Raw genomic sequence first — 6,996 nt, forward strand, 5'->3', positions numbered from 1 at the left:
GACCTTGAATATATCCCACCTGAATTTAGAGATCATTTGAAGAACAGAGTTGATACACTAAACACTAAAGACCAGAAGAGTGTGGGATGACATCATACATGAAGAAAGCAAAAAGTCATTAAGAAGACAAGAAGGAAAAGGTCAAAATGGATGTCAGAAGAGACACTGAATCATGTTCTCCAGCATAGTAGAGATGCTAAAGCAAATAGAAGAAATGAGGTACAAGGGCTGAACAGAAAATCTCAAAGATCAGCTCGAGAAGATAAAGTAAACTATTAGAACAAAATGTGCAAAGATCTGGAGTTAGAAAACCAAAAAGGAAGAACTTGCTCAACATTTCTCAAGCTGGAGGAACTGAAGAAAAAATTCAAGCCTTGACTTTCATTATTGAATAATGCAGAAAGCATCAAGAAAAGATGGAAGGAATACACAGACTCACTATGTCAAAAGGAAATGGTCATTGTTCAACCATTTCAAGAGGTAGCATATGATCAAGAGCCAATGATACTAAAGGAGGAAGTCCAAGATGCATTGAAGGAATTGGCAAAGAACTAGGCATCAGGAACTGATGGAATACAAATTGAAATCTTTCAAGACAGTGAGGCGGCACTTATCTCTGCCATTGGATGACAACTATCTGGCCAACTGATTGGAAGAGATCTGTATTTGTGCCCATTCCAAAGAGAGGTGACCCAACAGAATGCAGAAATCAACGGACAATCACTGATATCCCATGCAAGTAAAGTGTTTCTAAAGGTAATACAGAAACGGCTGCAAGAATACATTGACAGAGAACTTCCAGAGGTTCAAGCCAGATTGAGAAGAGGCCGTGGAATGAGGGATATCATTGCTGAAGTCCGATGGAACTTGACTGAAAGCAGAGAATATCAGAAAGATGTTTACCTGTGCTTCATTGACTACGCAAAGGCTTTTGATTATGTAGATCATCACAAGTTATGGACAACATTGTGAAGTATGAGTATTTCTGAACACTTCATTGTGCTCATGAGGAATCTGTACCTGGACCAAGAGGCAGTTGTTTGAACAGAACATGAGAACACTGAATAGTTTAAAATTAAGAAAGGTATGCGACAGGGTTGTTTTCTTTCACCATACTTACTCAACCTGTATGCTGAGCAAATAATAGTAAAAGGGATTGGTCCAAGGTTTCTCATTTTTAACAAGCAGATCCAGCAATTCTGATGCAGGCGGTCTAAGGTAACCACCCTTTGAGAAAGAAGAATAAACTCAACAAAAAGAAGAAAATGGCGGATTATGCCCCAATATAGGAGCATTCATCTCTGGCAGCCTCTTGCTTTAATGAATTGAGCCACACCCCTCTTGAGACTGCACAGACCAAAAAACATAAGGTGATTGTCACACCTTATGTTGGTAAAAGAATAGTTTGATGTCTTCCTACCACTTTTATCAGCATATCTAATCAGTGCATCAACATCTTATATGCATCCACTCTCTTGCACCATTAAGCATGTCTGATGATCTGTCTGTTCCATCTTGGAGAACGCTGTCTAGGAGTCCCTCATCCTCTAATTCCATCCTCTAAAATGCAGAGCTCAGAAGGAAGAGTCTCTAAGAACAAAGCAAAGAACTTTGGTAAGAAATTTTGAGGGCTGTGGCGCTGTCTTTTGTGACAAGGCTTCTTGCCTGGTCTCTGAAAATATCAAAGCAACTTTTAATCAAAGATAGTTATACTTGTTGTTGTTAAGTGCCGTCGAGTAGATTCCGACCCATAGCGACCCTGTGTAAGGTTTCCAAGGAAAAGCTGGTGAGCTTGAACCACCCACCTTGCAGTTCAAAAGCCTTTGCAGTCTGACGCATTAGTCCATTGCGCCACACCAGGACTCCTTACGCTAGCATGGTGGTGGTGATTATGTGCAGTGGAGTAGGTTCCCACTCATAGAGCCCCTATAGAGGGTTTCCAAGGCTGTAAATCTTTACAGGAGCAGAAAGCCTCATCCTTCTCCAGCAGAACAGTTGGTAGTTTCGAACTGCTGACCTTAAGGCTCACACTCCGATACACTACACAAATAAAATTAACATTTTTATTTTCTGAGTAAATGAGTTAGGCAAAGCACCTCTAAGTGAAAGGTAATATTTAGGACTGATTGTGAGGGTTGGAAATGTAAAGGTAGACGTTTTGTAGCAAGGAGGGGAGTGATTAACTTTGCAGTCTAGGAGCGGAGGTCCCTAGGGCCATCCCTACCCAGAGAAGCAGTGATTCCAGAGATGGAGGCAGAGACGATGACATGGATAGATGGAGCAGCTGGAGACTTTAGACCCAGGGAGGGAGTATACCCTTTGGTTGGCATGGAGGGGATTGTAGCCATGACAATGAAATGATATATAATAGGATGAATGTAAAACTAATGTTCTCCCATGTAAACTATCACATAATTCACAATAAAACATTTTTTTAAAAAAAGAAGAAAGGTAATATTTAACGTGAATAATTCCAATGGCCGCATAATAAATACATTTGTAAATCAGTCTTCCAATTACAGATAATCCCCCAACTTTTCAAAAGTTCACATTATGCCACTTTGCTTTTAAGAAAGATCTATGTTAGTACCTGTTTTCGCTAATCAAAAGGAATCTGAAAAAAGATTTTTACTTCTAGGAAAAAAGGTGAAAAGTGAAACTCATCTCAGCATTTGGTTTACTGCAAGTAGTTAAAGAAGCAGTGCACACCTCGAGCAGCAGCGAGAGTGGTGTCCCCAAGCTCCTGTCCCAGGAACTACACTCAGCAAGCCCGCATCAAACACAGGCTTGAACTGTGTTTATGAACACTGTATGTTAGTATTCTTTTAGCTTTCATGTGTTACTTGGTATGATTTGGTAGGTTATTTGGAATCTATATGGTAAATCTAATTTACCGTATAAATTAATGGTAATTGCTTTTTCTCTTTATACCATTTCAATTTATAAAAAAGTTTTCATAGGAACCCTCTACTTTCGGTTAATGGGGAAAACTGTTATTTGCTTTCCACAAAACTAAAGGAGACCTAATGGAGTTACGGAGTCCTGGTGTGGTGCTGTGGGTTAATGCACTGGACTGCAAACTCACGGGCTGCTCCTCAGAAACCCTATACAAGGTCGCTATGAGTAAGAACAGACTAGATGGCATTTAACAACAATGGAGTTGAAGGGGACTCTTGGTGTGGTGATGAAGGATCCAGCACTGGACTGTGAACGACAAGGTTGACAGTTCAAACCCACCTGTGCCTCGGAAACCCTATACAAGGTCACCAGTTGGAACCAACTCAATGGCACTTAACAAAAACAACAATAGAGTTGCAGGAGCTCTGGTAATATAGTGGGTTACAAGTTGGCTGCTAACTGCAAAGTCAGCAGTGTGAATTTACCAGCCATTCTGAAGGAGAAAGATTAGTCTTTCTGCTCCCATAATAAAGATTTACAATCTCAGAAACTATACAATCGGAGTCGACTCCACCGCAAGAAAAAATTGAATTGTTAACTGATCATTCAAAATAAAAACTATAGATCACAATGTGATTTTTTTGTATTTAGTTTGGAAAGAGAAGTGATACTTGGTGCAGGTGGTGGTTGTGTGCCGTCAAGTCAAGTGACCTTATGTAGGGTTTCTAAGGCTGTAAATGTTTGAGTAGAAAGCCTCATCTCTCTACAGCAGAACAGCTCATAGATTCAAACTTTTGACCTTGCAGTTAGCAGCCTAGCTCCGTAACTCACTCCGCTGTTAGGGTAAGGAGACATGAGGAAAATTACTGAGGAAAAATATCAGTAGTGGTGGCATCGGGAAAAGATCAATAGAACCTTAAAAAAAGAACCTCCAAATACAAAGAACAGAAGGGCAGGATGTGGACAAGAGATTAAAAAAAAAAATCTATCTCCTTGTCAGGCAGGCAGGATATAAACAAGATAAAACAAAAAACTTTATCCTTGTGTGTCCAGAGGGATTTGTAAATCAGTCTTGCCTATTCAGCTACCCAGTGGGGGTTCTTAACCATCAGCTACTTATTAACCTTCTGTTTAACCAGTTTCTAGGGCGCAGCACAAAATATCACGAATGACCCCAATGTGGTGCTACCAGGGCAGATGGGGTCTTCTAACCAGGATCCTGACAGAAGGCTATATATGCATAGAGTACCCCAGATACCTTCACAGTGGCATCCTTCGTGGACTTTGGATGCCTGTGCAGCATGGGAAAAAAGAAACAAGGAAACAACACAACTATACAAACAGGAAGGCCCGCCCCTTTTTAAAAATCTGATGGAACTGCATCTGCAGCTTAACCTTTCACTCACTATACATACACCTGAGACTGAACACAGCGAGGCTTTGCTGTGTGTGGCATTTCTCTCCTGCAGGTAATTTCCACAATGTAGTAAGTTTCTTTAATACTGTATTTCATGACTTTCTAGTTTTCTGTAGCCCTACCCATCAACGCCACAAGAGTGCCTTTAATAATATTTAGCGTAACAAAACGCCTTCTATTTTTATCTATTTATGTGAACCAGGGCTTCAAACGTATTCATTCAAATTTGACCCCCTGATGAGAATTTATATTTCTGCCCCAGAAATACTGAATTGATCTACATTGCTAAAAGATCCTGAGGTGATTCCTAAGTAGACATAAGAATCACCTGGGGATCTATAAGAATCTCCTGGGAAATCTTGTTACAATGTAAATTTTGATTCAGTATTATCTGAGGTGAAAATGAACCAGTTTGAAGCCTTGATGTGGAAGTTTACTTAGCACTTAAGAGGGGTCTTCAAAAAATTGTAGAACAATGGAAATCAAAGATAATGAAGTTTTCCCACAAACTTTGAAGCCTCCTCATGTATCTGTAAAAACCAGAAATTAGAATATGGAATACTCACGTTTAGGAATAGGCATTATTCATCCATGGATACGTGATTTAATTGGGAGTATCCATCTTTTCATATTTAATAATTATTCATTAAAATGTACAGTATTCACTTCCAGTTTGCCATGATGGCCAGGTGGCACTGGTGAGGGGGGCTCCAGGTTCGGGGAAGGGGAACTCGCAGGGGAGGCCTTCCTGGGGCGAACCCACATCCCTGCAGCCACCATAAGTCTTGGTACTTCAGAATCTTAAACCCGCTTTTCTGAGAAATCACCGAACTGAGTAACTGCTGGCTTTGTAAACTTGTACCTGCTGCAGCGTGTAGCTGCAGCCCCAGCTGCCTTGGGCTTAGAGGGTGGGACTGGAACCAGCTCGTGGGGAGCCTCTGGTGGTGGGGAGCCTCGAACAGGGAGAGCCACTGGAGGGGCGGGGGAGGAGAGGGCGGGGAACATCTGACCTAGAGTGGTATTCTGGCCCATACAATGGGCAGAGAGAAGTTAGTTTAAAAACAAAACAAAACAAAACAAAAAGGCAAACGGACAGGAAAAGAAGAGAAGCGGCGACTATCTGACGTCATCAGGCGTGGACTGTGCCCGCCTGGCTGAGTGGGCACCCCGCCCAGTTGGGCTGTGGGACCAAGCGGCCCTGCCCCGCCCAATTGGGCCACTTTCACCTGCTCGGGAACTCTATCTGGGTCTCCCTCCCTTTTTTTTTTTTTTTTAAGCTGGGTTAGCAGGAGTCCCAGCATGGCTCGGAGGGCTGGGGCGCCACTACAGAGCCTTTTGAACTGCAGGGTCGGCGGTACAAGTTCACTAGCCGCTCCTCGGGAACCCTATCTGGGTTTCCCTCTTTTAGAGGGTTTAGCAGGAGTCCCAGCATGGCTCTGAGGGCTGGAGCGCCACTAAAGAGCTTTTTGAACTGCGGGGTCGGGGGTTCAAGCTCACAAACCGCTCCTCAGAAACCCTATACAGGGTCGTTAAGGGTCGCAATCAACTCGACAGCCCTTAACAACCAGGAGAGGAGGGCAGAGTGATCGAGAGTTAGGACATTAAAGACATACCTACATTAAGTCACAGATTTTCTTATTATTATCATTGTTGCTTTTTTTTTTAAAAATAATATTTTCTTTCTTTCTTTCTTTCTTCTTTCGTTTCTTCTTCCTCTTTTTCTCCTCAACCCCACTCCCTCTTTTTTTTTGAGTGGAGAATATGGTATTGAGTCTTGTTTTGGCTGGTGCTACATCATTTTGTTCTGGTTTCATTTTATAATTTTTTCTTTTTCTTTTCTTTCTTTTTCTTTTCCTTCTCTTTTTCTTCTCACCACCCCCTTCCCTTTTCTGTGATTAGAGACTGCTGTGTTAAGCCTTGATTTCACTGGTCCTGCATTATTTTCTTCTGGGTTTTATTTATTTTTTTTTTCTCTTTTTCTTCTCTCCCCCCACCTTTTGTGTGCTTGTGTGTGATTAGAGACTGCTGTGTTCAGCCTTGATTTCACTGGTCCTGCATTATTTTCTTCTGGGTTTTATTTATTTATTTATTTTCCTTTTTGCTCTTTCTCTTTCTTACCTTTTTCCTCTTTTTCCCATTTTTGTTTCTGATTCTGACTTTGTTTTTTACCAGGTTGCTGTTGTTTGGCTGTTACAAGCCTCCCTTCTGCTATTGGAGGACTCTTTGTCTCCCTATATTACACAAGAAGAGTGAGCAACTGCTGTCAAATAGCCAACCTGCATTCACACCGTATAAAACACCAAAACCCAGGCAATAACCAATACCAGCTGCCAGATACCAAGGAAACAGGCAGCACGTGTGAAAGTTACTCTGAGTCAAGCAATAAGAAGAGTGAAAAGGGAAGACCACACCCTGACCACATCTTCCTGGAAGAAACCAGAAAGCATAAAAACAGCAACAACAACAAAAAAAAAGTACCAAAATACATACTCATTTAAGTATTAGGGCCACGGATAAATATCAAACATGTCCAAGAAGCAAAAACAGATGACTATATCAGCACATGTCCAGAAAAAGATAAAATATCTGAGACAAATGACCCAGAAATAGATCAGGACTCCATTCTGGAAGGGGGACAGGCCCTGGAATTGCCTGATAAATAATACAGAAAAATGATTATA

This window comes from Chrysochloris asiatica, unplaced genomic scaffold, assembly GCF_000296735.1.
Source record: "Chrysochloris asiatica unplaced genomic scaffold, ChrAsi1.0 scaffold00061, whole genome shotgun sequence".
Classification (NCBI taxonomy): Eukaryota; Metazoa; Chordata; class Mammalia; order Afrosoricida; family Chrysochloridae; genus Chrysochloris; species Chrysochloris asiatica.